The sequence below is a fragment of the Mycetomoellerius zeteki genome, unplaced genomic scaffold, assembly GCF_001594055.1.
Source record: "Mycetomoellerius zeteki isolate Tzet28-1 unplaced genomic scaffold, Tzet1.0 scaffold512, whole genome shotgun sequence".
Lineage (NCBI taxonomy): Eukaryota > Metazoa > Arthropoda > Insecta > Hymenoptera > Formicidae > Mycetomoellerius > Mycetomoellerius zeteki.
In genome coordinates, this window is record NW_017257515.1 from 146547 (window position 1) to 164326 (window position 17780).

A 17780-nucleotide genomic window follows, 5' to 3' on the forward strand; every position below is an offset into this window, starting at 1 on the left:
ATAAAAGTTGTATCGCTCGCGCACATTTCACTTAACATTAATGATAAGCTTTCTTACGATAAACTTTGATGCTTTTATTGCAGTTTACAGTAACTCCCTAGAAAGTTATTTTGCTAATTGAAAACATATTAACTGCACATACTATTTCTTTGACTTTTTCTGGAGATATAATTTAAAATTTTATATAAATAACAGCTGTGTTTACTTTTTGCTAAAATTGCCCGTGTACAACTGCTTCCGATAAAGGACTGGTTTACATTTTTAACACGGATTTAATTAATGATTTGCACAACATAAGAGAATAGTATAATAAGCTTCGCTTTTTAATGTCCCGTTAGTGATGACGAAAGGTGCAAGCGTTTGCATGTACATTTCACGCGCGACCCAGTTCCGTTGTTGAACGCTATTGGGATCACAATCTGCTTGCTCAAACAATAAATGACGGAATACGTCGAGATCATGTCACATCATCGTACATAATAGTCACTTGAGAAATTACCGTTTAATCTACTTGCGATTTATATAATCTTGAGAAATTCGCTCTAGCGTAACACTATTGCTTTTTACCTCTGGTGCTATCAATGACATCACCGCGTACACCCACATCAACCACAATCTCGATCACCGCGATTCCATGAGTGGTCGTCTAGAAGAAATTGCGATAATGCGTGCGTGACTCACGATTCGATATCCTTAAAGGGTACGTCGCACCGCTTTTTGGTATCATCGATAGATCGGAAGTCTACTTCAAGCGGATGTACCGGAAACAGTAGGCTGTAATTTTTACCGCGAAGAAAAAACTTTGCCTGCAAAGAACTGTTATCGCTTCTCTAATAATAAACCAACAACGTCCGTGCGGCAGTAGCGCGTTTACGCGGAATTTTAACGCTTTAAACGGGAGCATTGTGGGCGCGGTCGCGTATTAGAGTGCAGTAGCACTGCAGAAGCGAAGTGAAAAAAAGAGGGAAAGAAAGAGCAAGAGTGCAACCGGCGCGGCGGTTAACTATCGTTGATAGGCGCCCGGTTATCTGTTCTTGCGGTTCTTCTAGCTGCACGGCAATTCGACGTATTCCTGCATTCTATGGCATCGATAACAAGGCACGCAAATAGAGGACATTTCCTTCTATTTTCCATCGATTATTTTTTTCCCGCGTTTCTTTTTGCCGACAAGACGATTAAGCAATTTTCTCCTTTGGATGGAATTTCCTTATGTTAGATCATACGCATCCTGCGTACAATCATTTCCCGATTCTTATTCGTAATAGATTACTACGATATTATGGAATCGCTACCAATTATCGTGCCGTCGAAATTGTTCCGTGTTTAGTTTCATTAATGAAAATATCATACTGACGCTACATAGTGTATATACACTGAAAATCCCCTTTAATTGAATCAACTTATCCTTTGTTTGGACATGAGCAAACAAATCCTTGGTTGATTCAACTAAATGGAATTCTAGAAGATGATACTCATTCATAAATAATAATTCCTTGACGCTGTACGCAACAATTATAAATAAACATGCATTGAAGAAAAGACAACGTATCCGCAGAACGCAAAGAATCTTGCAGAAAATTACCAATGTCTTTCCGATGTTTTTTTTACCATGGAACGTAACGTACTAATGATAATGATTCGAGAAGCTCTTCTTATCCCGAGCTCGTGCCGGCCATTTCGCGCGAGTAATTCGCCGCGACGGGGTACGAAGAGGAGGGCTCGTTTTCGAAGAAACCCCGCGGAAGACGTCGCTCGTAACGTCGTAAAATATGCAGTTAATGTGCACAAAGTGTCCCCCCCCCCAACTTCTTTACGGCTAAACTGATGTCCAGGCTTCCCCTAGGTTCTTCTTTCCGCTGGAGTGTTACCTTTGTCTTTCCACAAAACGCGCAATTTAAATCTGGACGATCTCTGAGAGCAGTGATAACTTAAAGAGGATCAGAACATGATTATAATGTAATCTGCATTTAATATAATTCATTACTTAAATTTTTATATATTAAAAATGAATTTTCTTTATATTTTCCAAATTCGAGTTTAATATTATCATAATTTTTAATCTTGTGTATTGCAATTCTTATGAACTTTTCTTCGTAGTAGCTTTTAAAGTTGTAGGAAAAAATTTAAAAAACGGAGGTCGTTTATTTTTAATTTCTTTTACGAATCTTTGTTTTAGATCTCTTAAAATTGTTCTTTGTTAGTATCATACCAATTACTTATCAATAGATACTGATTTTTTTACAGAAATAAATTATTTATTCAAATCATCTTAATTCCTTATAACAGAAATTATAATTATATAATATCTCTTTATTAATATACAATATTCATTTTTACATAACATTGATGTTGCTACAAATTATAATTATTAAATATCTCAATTTGCTGGATTTTGTGTTTGTGTTAGAATCAAGATTTTATTATTTAACAAGAAAACACAAGAAAGTGTTTCTCTGTAATTTTAATGAATTTTTAATATATTTTATTCTGCACCAAAATAAGTAATATGTTTTTTTTTATACGTGCCCATGCGCACTTTTAGGGAATGTAACATTCAATCGGTTAGTTTCTCTTAAAGCTAATATCACCGAAACGATAAAAGATAAAAAAATTTTTTTTAATAAGATTGAATGATTTTTCAAGAGTATGTTAAAATATTATAGTAAAAAATTTATTTATTATAAAGTACTCCTTAAAATGATTCAACTTAAAAATTTTTTTTTATTTTTATAATTTTAACGATATTCACTTTGAAGAAAAAATGATTTTCTTTAAAGAGGTTTCCCCTTAAAAGTGCGCATGAGTACATATTAACAAATACATGTTCTTCATTTTAGTAGATTATAATATATTAAATGCTCATTAAAATCGGAGGCGGACACTTTCTTACGTTTCTTTATATATCGTAAGATATACTACATTGATACTAATTAAAAATTAATGAAAATGCTATACTACATCAGAGCATTAACTCCTTCGCACAAAGGAGATGAGCATTAAAGGGAAGAAAAGGAAGTAGGCAACGGCAGCAAATACAGGAGCATGTTTCGTTCTTAGTCTACTAAGAGAGGCTCGTGGGCAGGTAAACACGCGTTCGTACGAGACATTCTCGTGGGAATCCTCATGCTGAGAATCGTTAGTGCTTGAATTAACGGCGGACAGGTAATCATCATCGTTGTAATTTTGTTGCTCTCACGACTCGACGCAACACGCCGTCGCTTCGCTATTACTGACGATTTGGTAAGGTAATGTAACGCGATAATGCACCGTGATAATATCGTCACTAACAAGGTTTGTGCTGGATCATCATCATTTTTATACATTCTGACATTAACACGCTATCGGTGACAGAAATCAAGACATCTATATAAATTCTCCTCTAATTCTCGTATAAAAGATAGTATCATATTGTATAGTCAGTTATAATCGCTTAATGTTTTAATGTAAACTTTATTGTTTGAATAGTCAGTTATAATCGTTTAATGTTTTAATGTAAACTTTATTGTTTGATTTCGTAACAATGGAGACCACAATTGACAATTTTATTAAGAGATATACAGCGTGCATACAGCTTTATTTATGAAGATACGTTTCACTAACACAGGAGATACGCTGTTATCAATTAATCAACTTCAGGAATAAAGCTAGTATTGTGGACACGGTAGCTGCCTCACGTGGGAGTAATCGTCTCGAAGAAGTCTGAAGTCTTTAACCCGATCCTTGAGAATTGCTTCCTTCGATTCAGCAATGACTCATTGCAGTAACACAATGATCCCTGATTTTCCGCCTAGTTTGTATAACTATTCTTAGTCAAAATGCAATTTAATTTAATGAGAAATTAAAGATCAATAAAAGAACGAACTATTTTTAAAATCTTTTTTATTGTTTTTATATACAATCGATAGAAAAGGGATACGCTACATATAATTTGTTAAATGCTATAAGGATTATAATAGAAGAATAGAAAGCTTTCTTAATCAATCAGGCGATTTTTATTTACTTACGAAAAATTTACACTTTTTGATTAAAGAAAAAATGGATAATAACTTGTGAACGAGATAACCTTGAATTTAATTGAGGTTAGAAGGGAGTTTTTTTTTACGTGATGAGATAACTAAAGAGAATGCAAAAGCGAGAATGTAATCGTACAAAGGAAGAGGCGGCAAAATAAAAAACGAAAGTGACGCCGCAGACTTTTTATGATAAATAAATCAAATAATTAAAATGTAGAATAAACAGCTACTAATTTTATAAGCACAGAATTCAAGTCTCACGTTCTCCAATCATGATTATTTATCAAATGTGTGTGTTGATAAATTAGTATTTTTACATTTTACAATCAGTAAGTAGTACGTCATTAATTAAGATTATAATAATTATTCAAATGTGAAAAAATGAAATTATCGGTATACAATCTCTTCATAACTGTGCTGTATGATTAAACGGTGCGAAGCGGCGTATTATGCCAAGTAAAAGAAAAATCAAAGTATCCAGTGGAGTATCATGATTCCACGTACATTACACTTACATTGTATCAGGGCCAATCGGAGTATACGTCGGAGACCCCGATATTATTAAGACACACTTGAGACGCCAGGTCCCACGTGGTTCAGCCACCGTGACCACGTGGTAGGCAATGGTATAGTAAAATGCCCACGAGATAGGAAAGACGGTGGTTGAATGGGAGACTAAGTCGAAAGGGGCAGGAAAGTGTGGAGGTCAGGTTAAACCGGAAGCCGCCACCGGAACAGCTTCTACTTTGTAAGTTCACATGGCCGACGTTCACCCGCGGAGGTCAAGATAATTTTCTCGTGTCAGTGCAAATGCTCGCATCAGATAAAAGGGGGTTTTGCGTCAATGCCTATTGTTTCTCTTTTTCAAACACCAAATTTGCTTCTGTCATTTGTGATGTTCAATTCGCCTTAATAGATTTTTAAACTACTTTTAGTTTCCACTATTATATCCTAATAAATTAAAAGTCTTTTTAATGTTCTTATATATATAATTATTGTAAATTTAAATAATTTTTATTCTGTAAAAAGGAGGACTAACTTAACTATATTTATGATATGGTTAATATCCTTTAAAAGCCTCTCTCTTTGAACGCGACATTTATTATGCTCGAAAAATATATCTACGTAAAAATAAGAAAATAAAATTCAGAAGATATAAATTCAAACTTAAGAGGGAATCGTGAGTATCTTTTAGCATTTGTGAATAAATTTTTCTCGCAATTCATCGGATGAAGAATCGTATGAATATGTAAAAGATAGTTATAGAGAGAGTAGTAGTATATATATATGAATATGTGTGCTAATAAGTTAAAACGATGCCTAAGTATACGTATTAGGATTCAAGACTATGATTTATAACAAAAATTGATTATCAAATTAAATTGGATACTACATTGATTGAATTTATTGTGGAAGATAACTTTGAATTTATATGATTGTACACCCAGAGAAAAGTTTCTTCGATTCAAAGTAATGTTTCTTTGCTATACTGTTAAAGAAAAAATTTCTTTGATTTAAACATCATTTCTCTCTTTGACTTAAACATTATTTTTTTAAATCAAATGAAGAAATTTATTTAATTTAAATAAATTATGTTCAAATTAAAAAAATTTTTTCTTTAACCGTATAGTAAAGAAACATTTCTTTGAATCGTAGAAACCTTTCTCTGTGTGTCTAATTTAAAGCCATACAATAATAACTTCGAAGAAATATATTTATATATGGCTTCAAAGCTAATTAATAGTGTATTTAAGTTCACGTTATTAATCAATATATTATAAATAATATACATATAATGTATTGTTCAGGATGTTTATTATTCAGGATATTGGATAAAACCTAATGTAACAATATCGATTTATTTGATTCAGTCTCGTTCCGACAATTAAGTGCGGTATATCGTGAGAAATTTACTGCCAAATTCATAATTTCTAAGGGTAATGATCTGTATAAAATTGTTACGACGGATAGAAACATACCCACTATTGCTCTTGTAAGATTAATATAGACAAACAATTTTAAAACGTTCATGACTCACACGCAAAATATCTCGATGAATTTTTAATCAATTTTAATCTTCTTCATTTTTATAAAAAAATATAGATCCACATTTTTAAAATACTTATTATAAATTAATCCTTTGTGGACCGGCAATTTTATTTGGGGTAACACTTTTTTATTTTCTAAACTACTTACCAATTTTCATGAAATTTGCTTATAAGGTAATTTGTTAACGTCTTATTCGTATCTAAAGTCAAAACTAAAGAATTCAAAATGGTTAATGCAATATGGTGAACAAAATTTAGAAAAATAATTTAAGTATCTATCATAAAACTCAGCTTTAAGAATTTTTTATTATTAAGTAACATCAAATTTTCAATTTCGATTTATTTGAAACTCATTAGTGCTACGCAAATAGTTGGTATTAGCTTTCCAAGCTGACTTTCAAACTTTGATTATGAATTTTATAATACTATAAGAGCCTCTTTCATTACTACCCTTTTGAAGTTCGACATTTTCAGACTACATTCAAACTCAACGATATCAAGAACTAAAACTGAATTTTATGCTTTTAAGAATATTTTTTTTAAATTTAAATTGAAAAATTCTCAGGTCAAAATCAAATTTATCGATTCCTTAGAAAATCCTTAGAAAAAAACAAGGATTTTTTATATATATATATATACATATACATATATACACAGTATGCGCCAAAAAAAAATGCGACTCTCTTTTAATCACTATTATGTTTGCTGAGTGTGAGTGACACAGTGATTGCAATTAAAGGAAATCATATCAAATAAATATTTGGTAGAAGGACAAAATATTTGTGTCATAAACAAATTTGCCCCCGTCCACTCACTTTATTTAACTAAACTGATAACTGAAGTGTTAGTTGTAAGAGTCGCATTTTTTTTTGGCGCATACTGTATGTATACATTTTCGTTTTGTTAGAAAACTTTCGAAAACATTAAAATAATTGTCTTATCTCATTTTGGAGCAGATTAATTAATTTCTGTAACGGTAAATGACCGGAAATCATTATTTGCTAAGATTGCCGAAGATATGTATTTTTAAATGTGTATATGTAACAGCCTCGAGTGAAGAAAATGGATTGTGTCAAGATAGAGCTATCTAGGACTCGGTGATGTTGATTTAAATGCCTCGTGGCGTGCTGACAGTGATAGGTGTACGTATTTGAAGATTTTATAGCTATTTTATATGCCGGCAGGTATATTCTCTGTATTAGTAAGTAGTCCAAAGGAAAGAATCTCAATATCGATAAGCGAATATTAGTTATAGATATTAGTTAGAGATTAGTTATATATCGTACAAATATGCGAGCCACACCTCGTACGTGTAAACAATGCGTGATAATCGTTGCAACGTTGCAATCGTTAGATACCTATATATTATATTCTCAATAGCAGAAGTCTTAAAAAAATATAACAAATTCGAGTTATATTACAGTCATCTTTCTATTTGTCATACTATATTAAATGAATGTTCTATATTCCAGGTGTCTCTGAATAGTTTAGATTTTTCACTTTTCTATCTCTTGAAGGAGAAATTGAATTATTCTTATTGAAGAAGAAACAGCTGAACGATAACAGTGTTGATACTTTTCGATATCTATAGCAAGTTTTCAAGCTTAAATTTAGATACGCATTATATATTACAAATATATACATATAGATATAATCTTAATAAAAACAATCTCTTGTGATACGTGACTCGATATCGAGACGCGCACGTGCTCTTGCGCTCGTATACGTCGTGCATGAGTAATATTGAGGTACCAGCTGTGAGTAGTACTACGATCACGTATACCGTGATTCAAAATGGCGACGTCAGGTCAACATCCTCCCGCCCTGGAGAACATAGTCCCGCGCAGAAAGCGCGCTTATAGCCATCGTACAGTGGCGCCGCCGAGCAGATCTTTTTAACGGAAACTGGTTTGTGAAGCTGTGACCGTGGACCACTCTCGCTCACGTTTCGTTTGACCTCGGTCCGCGTCTACGGAGAGGAACAAAGAACCGCTCACTCGTACTATCCAAGAGAGAGCTCCTTCGAATATGTCTACGTGTTGTCCCAAATCTTATGTGTACGCTGGAAAATCATGGTTTTATCTTCAGTCTTCTTTAATAAAAAATTAAGAATATGTTTTTAAAAATTATGGTCATGCAGAAAATATAAATCAGTTAATAATTTGCTGTTAAGTAGTAATGTTTGTAACATAAATATATGGAAATATTAAACTTGATCTATACACTCAGAGAAAAAAGTCGTATCAGTAACTATAAATTTATAGTGAAATAGCGCCTCAACTATATCCATATTATTAAATTCTAATAAGAATACTAGATTAAGTGAACTAAGAAAATATAGTACATTAACCATATAATCAATTTATAAATGGTTAATATTACTATATTTTCTTAGTTCACTTAATTTACTTATTGTTGTTATTAAAGCTTTATAATACATAGTTACAAATTTGTGTATGCATTTCTTATTTATTTTTGTCTTCCAAGTTTGAAACCAACGCTGCGCCTTTTATCGTAAGCTGAGTGGTTTCCTTCTTAGAGAAACTGAACTCCGCTACGTCCCTCTGGTGACAAAGCCGTGTACTACTCGTACTGAGCGACACTTTAAAAATTTTTGTCTAAACTAGAAAAATGTAATTGTTATATCTATTTGCATGAAGTCCAAGTAACTACTCAATGTAATTGAGTCACTATTTCACTACCAATTAATAGTGCATACAATTTGTTACCGTGACTATATTTTTATAATATTCAGCACTACTTTAGTTTCTATTACTTTGTAAAACTAGTTACAGGTACTTCAATTGCAAAAGTTGCCAAATTTATAGTCGCTAGAACTATTTCGTTTTCTCTCAGTGTAATATATTCGAAAAAATATTCAAGAGACACATTTCTTAGCGACGGGGAGATTATAATTTTTAAGAGTAAATGGACTTCTGATGGTAATAACATCTTGCGCAGCATGCATGGCGGGGTCCATCAGACCATCTTCCCGCCACGATGGCCGGCGTTGAAATCACCCTTAATATAAATTCGCGGGAACTGCGCACCAATAGGAACCTTTCCCGCGCTGCCTTTGTCTTTGGATGTTTTTTTACGAAAAGCAGAAGCGGTGGTAAAGGTTATCCCAATGGATTTACCGAGATGTTCGTTTCTCTCGCAATTCATGCTTATGATACTATGTGTAATAATTTTAAAATATGTAGGTGTAAAAATATTACTCCTGTTATTCAGTAAAAAAATTATACGATATTTTTTTCGTCTCAAATGATTTTGATTTATTTGTCTCTTTCTTTAATTTCATCTGTAATGCTACTTAGCAAAATAAAATATAGCGATTATATAGAAACTTTCTTGAATGAGGCTAATTAAATCTTACAAGGGAGTACTAAATCCTGATGTTACGTTATCTATATTCGTAGATATCGCTGTAACTTTACATCACATTCTTTAATATCGACCTTTTGTTATGCAAAATCAACCACGAGTAAACTTCCAAGCGATTGATCTGATGGACAATGAATGCGAACAATCACACAATGGAGTATCTGATTTCTACTGTGAAAGAGGAGAGCAGAATTATACAGCGAACTAAAGATAAACTTACATTAACTTAATATTTATGATAATTTGAGACGAAACTCTAAACAACATGAGAGTGAAATTAATATTTGATGCTGTTTATTTAATTTCCTATGTATCATGATAAGACTTATAAGACATATAAGACTTATTCCTGTTTAACTTTTATAATAGATAAAAGGAAAAGTATCTCTTAGTAAGGAGTAGTGATGATCGTTTCTAATCGAAAGAGGCTAATGATTCTAGTCTGGAAACTTGTTCTCCGTCGGAGGGAAGGCACTTATGTATGGAGACTCATAAAAGATACTGCAGCTTCGGTATTTATATCAACCCGAGCAGCACAATTCATTGGCGAAACATTGGTTAAACATTGACATACATTGGGAATATGTTGGGCCAATGTTGCGCCGATGAATTGTGCTATTAGGGAAGGAAAATGTCAAGTAATCGCGCAATTAAACATAAACTTTTAATTGATAAAATGATAAATTGATTAAAATTTATCTACAAATTGATCTCCTTTTATTCATTAAAGAACATGTTTATGTTTGTGACTTTACGTGAAATAGTATATTATTTTTTATCCAGAAATTGTAGTTATTTCTTCAAGCCATTTACAGTATGCTCTGGATTGTAAACATGGAAGTGCACGAGACGATTTGGCGAAGACCGTCGACGACGATACAATACACTTTTACTCCAGTTTGAATTGTGGAACCGGTTCTCTCTCTCGTAACAGCGCCACGCTTATAGCCTCCTTTACTACTCGTGTACACACTCGTACTCCGCTTCTTGGCTCTTGGAAAACCGGTTCTCTGTTGATCCTCTTCTCGCATATCATTTCTCCTTTTCTACTTCACCTCTTCTTTCTCTCCTTCTTTCTTTTTCTTGAGGTAGTACGGCCTCCTGCAAGTTATACGAAAACAACGGGTTTTCTCTTCTCGCGCAGGAGACTCGCGATGCGATCGTGGTTCCTCTCGCGCGCGGTTAAAATGCATGTCAGCTGTATTAACCCATCTATAGATTGTATGGAACTCGTCCTCCTTATACCATTGCAAAATAACCTACTTCATGCTAATAGCTAATTTTTCTTTATGTCAATGCACGATGATAACAAGGAATTTATTTTTCTAGCGATAAAAAGGCAACCGTAGAATTAAAAAAATTATAATAAGTTATAACAACTATATTACTTTCTTATATTATCTGTTTATTTCATACTGCAATTCATTTAATGCTGCAAATTCTTCTGATTAATCAGAAGAAAGAATTTTACGAATTGACTAATCAAAGAATGCTTCAAAGCATTTGCAGCGTTAAGTGGATCTCATCCTAAATTAAATGAGTGTTCCATTATATTCTACATGTCTCTGAATAATTCAGATTTTTTAGTGACTTTCTTTGAAGGAGAAATTGAATTATTCTTATCGAAGAAGAAAAATCGTAGTTTTCAAGAATTAAATCAGTGTGAATCGATTGGTATTTTGAATGTATACGTTTACAATCTTATTTTCTTATGGACGTTGCAGAATGGCTTAATACTTCTTAAAAGCTGATTTAATAGGAAATCTGTATCATATTAATATACGATTTTTGTAACAATTTTTGTTACATGCTCAGGATTGATGAGTGAATTATACTGGAGCGGATACGTTCACTAGGAATTCTACGTGAACCGAGTACGGGTTGCGCATTGCAAAACCGTTTTTACGCAAGTTCCTCTCTTTCGCGCGTTCAATTCAAACATTTTCTCGATATCGTCTTGCTAAGGCTAAAGCATTAAATCAAATGATGATTCTGCTTTAATCTCGACATCCCGCCACGTGCGTATAAACGTCGCCTCGTTGATGCCGCCTCATGGACGGCATCGCCATCATAACAGCGTAGAGAAAACCAGTTTTGCCCTCACATTGCCGCTCTCTTCGCCTGCTCTTCGTGGCATTCTGTTTTTTCCTTCTTCTATGTCGTAGTCGTCGTTTTCTTCTTCTTATCGCGGTGAACGGCGCACGTGCGAGTAGCACCTTGGAAAATGGAGGGACTCGGCTAGCACTTCGTATGAAGAAGGGGAAAACAATAGAAGATATCATGAGTCTTCAAAAATCAAGTAGCAATGGAATTGTAACTCTTGTTCACGTCACTTTTCGAATTTTTTTTGAAGAAAATCTGTTTATTCTTATATAATAAGTTATAAGATAAATGTACCGTTTGTTTAGGAAACTAAATCGAAAATTTTGTTTTTTATTATATAATTTAGAACTTTCTCATAACTTTAATAACTTATATTTCAAATTGGACAACATTCCGCGATTAGATTCAATCTGGTCTTAATTTTTTTAGATTTAAATTTGCAATCAGAACGTTTGATCGTAATGATTGAGTACTTGTCAGCTCGATGTAAGTCAATGAGCTTGTCCTTTTTCTCGGTGATAATTATGCTGATTGCCTTGGGCTCGTCGTGGTCGGAATTCGCCTACTAAACCTTGTAGGAAGTGATCGAACTGCAGGTGCACGCAGATGTAGTGATTGCACTTTCCTTTTATCTATACAATTCAATATCAATATACTCTTCTTAGTTCTTATTTCCATTCACAGTTGCAGCACGTGCGTGTTACTTCATGATGGTGTAACGACACATCGACGGTTTTTGAATTATTAGAAAGTTTTCTTGATTCGCGGTATATTTACGCGGTTAATTATTGTGAATATTTTTATCAGAACATATTTATGTTAGAGCAATTATCTCATAAAAACAATAAGCGGATAAAATTTATAGGAACAACAATTAAGAAGCGAAGTTAGTAGAGAGAGAGTATTACACGACACGATAAATGAAGATAACCATTAACACCGGAGTATTATCTGCATCTTCTAACTCTTCGCTCTTACATCAGCGTTTGATTCTCATTAGCCTTGTCTGAATTTCTATTTTATTGAGAGAAAGTATTGTTGAAAAATAAAATTTTTATTAATAAATTATATAAGTTATATAATAAATTATAATAAGTAGACAAATATTATAAGTAACGTAATTTAAGGTATAGAAAAATAATGATATGTCGAATCTCATTTACAGTGAAAGAACATATCGGATGCTAGCGGTTTCTTTTCAGGTTGTTACCTTCTTGTGGGAAGTGCCCGAACATTCATTTGCCTAACAACTTTCCGGAAACGGCCAAACTAGGCGAGCTATGCAATCTCGAGTCTACAGTTATAGGAAACTTCTCGCATATGTATTTTGCAAGAATCTAGATCTGGTCGTCTAATCTATTTTGCTATGTTCATATTTTCTTATTAAGCCTCATATTTCCATCAATTCTCATAAGCCGAGCATTTTTCTGTGAAGATTGATACGTTTTCCAAAGATACGTATTTTATCATCACTATCCTAATATGCGAAACAAATTTATTCCCAATCTATTACACGTGAGAGAATTCTCAATGAAATCATCATATCACTTCCTATTTGAAAGATTCATGAGTTGCGTTTTGTACTTGGTAAGATTATGTATCTCTCCCTTGCAATGTCATTCATTAAAATATGAACGTAAGAGTACACATGATATATGCTCGATTACAAATTATATTATATTATATTTTTTTTTTAATTCTCAATATATATATATAGGAGATATTTATTTTCTCCTCTGATTAATTGGAGCAATTAATTCAAACACTCTAAAATGTGCTAACATTATCCTGCAAATTTTAAGAAAATGTTTTTGGTAACCTTCTTATTAAAGCAAAACGTACGATATCATCACCGTTCTTCTGCTAGAAGTCGTCTTTCACGCGACAACAAGACAGCTTCGATCGTTGTTTCGACTTTTAGATTCGCCTTTTACGATCTAGATTTTGCTGGATGCCGTAACAAGACGACGGCGGAACGAATACGAATCGTCGACGGGGATAGCATCGTCTTCAATGAGGTTGCATAAATCATGGGAGATGAGCAGTCTACCGCCGTGCTGGCATTCTGCGCTCAGCGCGTTTCTCGAGAAACCCTTTCCTTTCACCGTGTGATTCGATCACGAAGATTGAGAATGCGTGGTTCATCTGCTCCGAGGTTGACATTTATTCGCCGCTTCGTAACTCACCTGCAGTTTGTCTTTATGGTTTCAAATCGGTCAAATTTGAAAGTTAGACGAATACCCATGTTAAAGCACAGACTTATCTGGAAAATATAACAATTCTTAAAGTTATTAGTTATTAAATAAAGTGAATTAATTGTAAAAGAATTAATTTTGTTCTTTTAATCCATTTTTCCACATGTAAATGTGGATTTTTTAATCTATTTTAATCTAAAATTTAAAAAAACATATATTATGTTAATAATAATTTCACTTACAGGCTATTAAGAATTATTACACTACATTTATGTACATAGCATAACCTGAATCAGAATTGAAAGTCTTGCTGAGTTGCCGACTAAGAGTTTTTATCGTAATCTGACGATAATCAGGCAGCTTAAGATTTCTCTAAAGCTATCTCTCGTGTTGCGCACTCGAAACTGAACACCCGTGTGCAATTGGAGCTCGTCGCTCGCCCTGGTATCATCTTGGATGTAAATAGTTCTCACACGTAGAGTTAAAAGCGGGCCATCAGCTACGAAGTCACACATCGCTGAATATGAATGGATAATAGTTGGCGCTTCCTTGAACGTTGGCACACCTGAGACTCCGCTTGATCCACCTAGCTTAAGCGGCACGCCAACTTCAGGTTTCAAAATGCAGCAGGTAGTCACCATCAACCCTTATGTTGAGTTTGAATACTTGTACCTGCTCCTTTGTATCCTATCGGCTTAGATAGCCTCCTTTTCAGTGTCCCTTACGGCTGCACGAATGCATCAAAATCTTCGTTACACCTGCGCTCTCTAGTTAGTTTATTTAAAAAAAAGAGTGTAAAATGTGTGTTCCCTTATTCTAATATATAGTCGATAACGGATACTATATTTAGATTCTATGAATAAAACAATTTTTTTAATCATTTGAAGGCGCTTAATCACTGTTGCACCATCCAACTATTCAACTGGTTGCGTCTTCTCTTCAATAAATAGCTAATTGATCACTTCACGGAAATATTGCAGATACTAAATGGCGAAAATATGTACTGTCTAACACATCTTTTTACTCACCACGGAATCTTTATGTACTGAAGATGACTAAAAAGCCGAAACATGTATACGAATTTTTAATTAAATACGAGAGATACAAATTAACATTGAAATTTATCGTGCACATAATACAGCGCTAATTCCCAAACTTATTATAATTATATTGTATTTTCTAATATATAGAGTTTACGAATGCAATCATTGGATTCTTGGGCTGATTTTAAATTTTTATATTTAAAGATGATTATAATAAAATTTTCTATAAATTTATTATTGAAAAAAAATATTCTTTTAGTAAACTAGCTTTCATCTGCACCGTATTGGCAAATGCATTCGTGAAGTCTTCACAGGATACGTTTTATACCATATTGTACTATGCTTTTCTATTATGTTTTTTTAGTACATGTAAAAAATACGGTTATTGCGTTCCAAATGTTATGTATGCATCCAGGAACTAAATTCCTCAACTTGACATTTCGAATCAATCATTAATAATGAATAGATTTCATTCGATCTTCAAGTACACCGGTATTTTTCTCGCGCTTTCACGCCTACATGAACATTTTTCCGGTGGGAAATTAACGTCCACCACGAAGTCATTTCATGCCTCGCCTCGAACAATAGAATCTTATGTGATGCGCTTGGAGCGGCCCGTTTACCAATGCAAAGCGCGATGATTTAAGAACATCTTCAAATAATGACCTGCTAACATTTTAACGGCGATATACTTTGATAATCTCTTTTTTAAATGATCTTCGTTTGTTATGGAAATACATAATATATAATAATATTATATTTCTATTAAATATGAAACGAGGATTTAAATGCGTTTTCCTTATTAATAATTGTTTACGCGAAGAAGGAGAGAATATGTATTTCATTTTATATATATATAGATAGAATTAAACTTATGAATTTTTCTGAAGCCACAGAAATTATTAATAACATTTTACTGCACTTTTAGATGTTATTTTTAATTTTCTTAAAGTTGAAAACGCGGAAATAGTAATACTACTAAAGCAGATTGTTATATATACAGCAGATTGTTTCCTTCAGGGATCAAAAGATGACACTCTAAAAATGTTTAAATTAGTGAAACGTCCTTCTCGAAAATATATATCGCGAATAAGATTTACAGAGGTTTTCTTTGTCTCTGAGCTTCATTTTTCCGTGAAGAGAGTTGTCATGATTTACAAGTGGAGTCTAGAAATCTTCAAACGACCCTTCGCGAGCCTCTTTTGAATTTGAAAATGTTTTACGCTGATTAAAGTAAACCAATACTATACAGTATACACACACGGAACCTAGCACTTATTTGAGTACTGGCACCTTTTCACTAATAATATTATTTGCGAATTTGTGAAAAGTGCTTGCGCAAGAACGAACATACACTTCCTTACAGATTATATTTTTATTTTTTTAATTTTTTTATTGTTTTTACTATATACAAAATTATTTTATTATTATTATATCTTCCTTTTATTCCCATATAAATCTTCCTTTTTATAAAGAATTAATATATTTTGATGGTTTAGTAAAAAATTTGCTATCTCTCATTAAGTCGTTAACGAACGAACAGCTAAATTACAATAATCTTAAAATATAGAATTGGTTTTTTATTAATCTAATTCTTTTATGAGATACGTTGTGTGATTTACGTCGTACGATTAACAAAGAATATCGATGTTTGCTCTTTTCTCTGTGTATACTGCGGGAATTATTAAGTAACAGTTAACGGCGCCATGCAAATCCATTTGTGTGGGTATTAAATAAATCAACCGGTGTCGTATTTCTTGATCGATTTGCGGATAAAACGTTTTAAGTAGTTGGATTATAATTGGTCTTATTTAAATGCTACCAATGATTTACATTACATAAATAACGGTGATTGCAACTCTCGAACAGAATTTTATTTCTTTAGAACCTTTACTATAGAGACAAAACGTTTTATATTTTTACACGCAATGTTGTATCATGCTTACACCGTGCTCACGGTTATTACGCATTCCCTATAGGACAGTTTAAGGTATCCATGTGCACAATACAATTACGCTACCGTGGGCCTATATGCACTCTGTTGCAATAACTGGTATCGTAATAACTCGCTGCCTTTCTTGCTATTGTGTAGGCACTCGAAAAAATTCGCACGCGTATATTGATTGCTGTCGAAGGCATGACCATATGTAAACGTATTCTGTACTGCAAAAAGAGATTCTCGTGCTGTACTCCACTATTGTGTGGCAGCGAACAACTCGTCTGCCAACAGCTGCTTTCGTAGTATTGCAGTTAAAAGGCAGCACTTTTGACGAATATTGTGATCGTCTTGATAATTATTACAACAAATTATAATATTTTTACGGTAAAAGAACATACTCCTTCTGTTTCTTTTTCCGTGTATGCAAAAAATGTTCTTAAATAAACGTGAGAATTAATAAGTACGTATACATTACAGTTATTATATATTTAATTAATAAAGCAAATGGTAATCTATCGTCTAAGTATGTGAGAATATACTCTTTTAAATTTAGACTGTCTATCATACACCGGACATGGGATATAAAAATCCACTAGACACGAGGGGAAAGAGAGAGTTCCCAAATCACTCGTTCATTCTTTTCCGAATCAAATTGCGTAACTATCTCTCGTAGCAGCGTAGCGTAACGTAAAGCATTGTTAGTCCCATGACTCCCTCTCCTATCCGTCTCATTCGCCATTCCCACTTCCCACTCTTTACTTTTTCTTCGTCCCTTTCCCCCATACCGGTACTCTTCCGCGGTACTTTGTGTTCGCTATCTCCCCTTTCCGCTCCTCTGAAAACTGGTCTCCCCTCTGAAGCCGCTTATCCCCTCATCCCTTCCTCAATAGTCCGACTGACCCCGGGCCTCTCACCCACGCTGTAGCATCGTAGTAAAAATGGCCGATGCCTTGTGTAGATTGTAGTAAATGTGTTAGGATCGGATCTTCATATCGTGTTAGGATAGTACTCTATACTCATAGATAAATTGCATTAGATGATATAGATGATAT

General features: G+C 33.5%; 1 protein-coding gene across 1 annotated transcript in view; it reads left to right on the plus strand.

Annotated features, from left to right (window-relative positions):
* ec (ubiquitin specific peptidase echinus) overlaps positions 1-17780 on the plus strand; it is a 69356-nt gene that overhangs the window by 27787 nt on the left and 23789 nt on the right. The gene's annotated exons all lie outside the window — the stretch shown is intronic.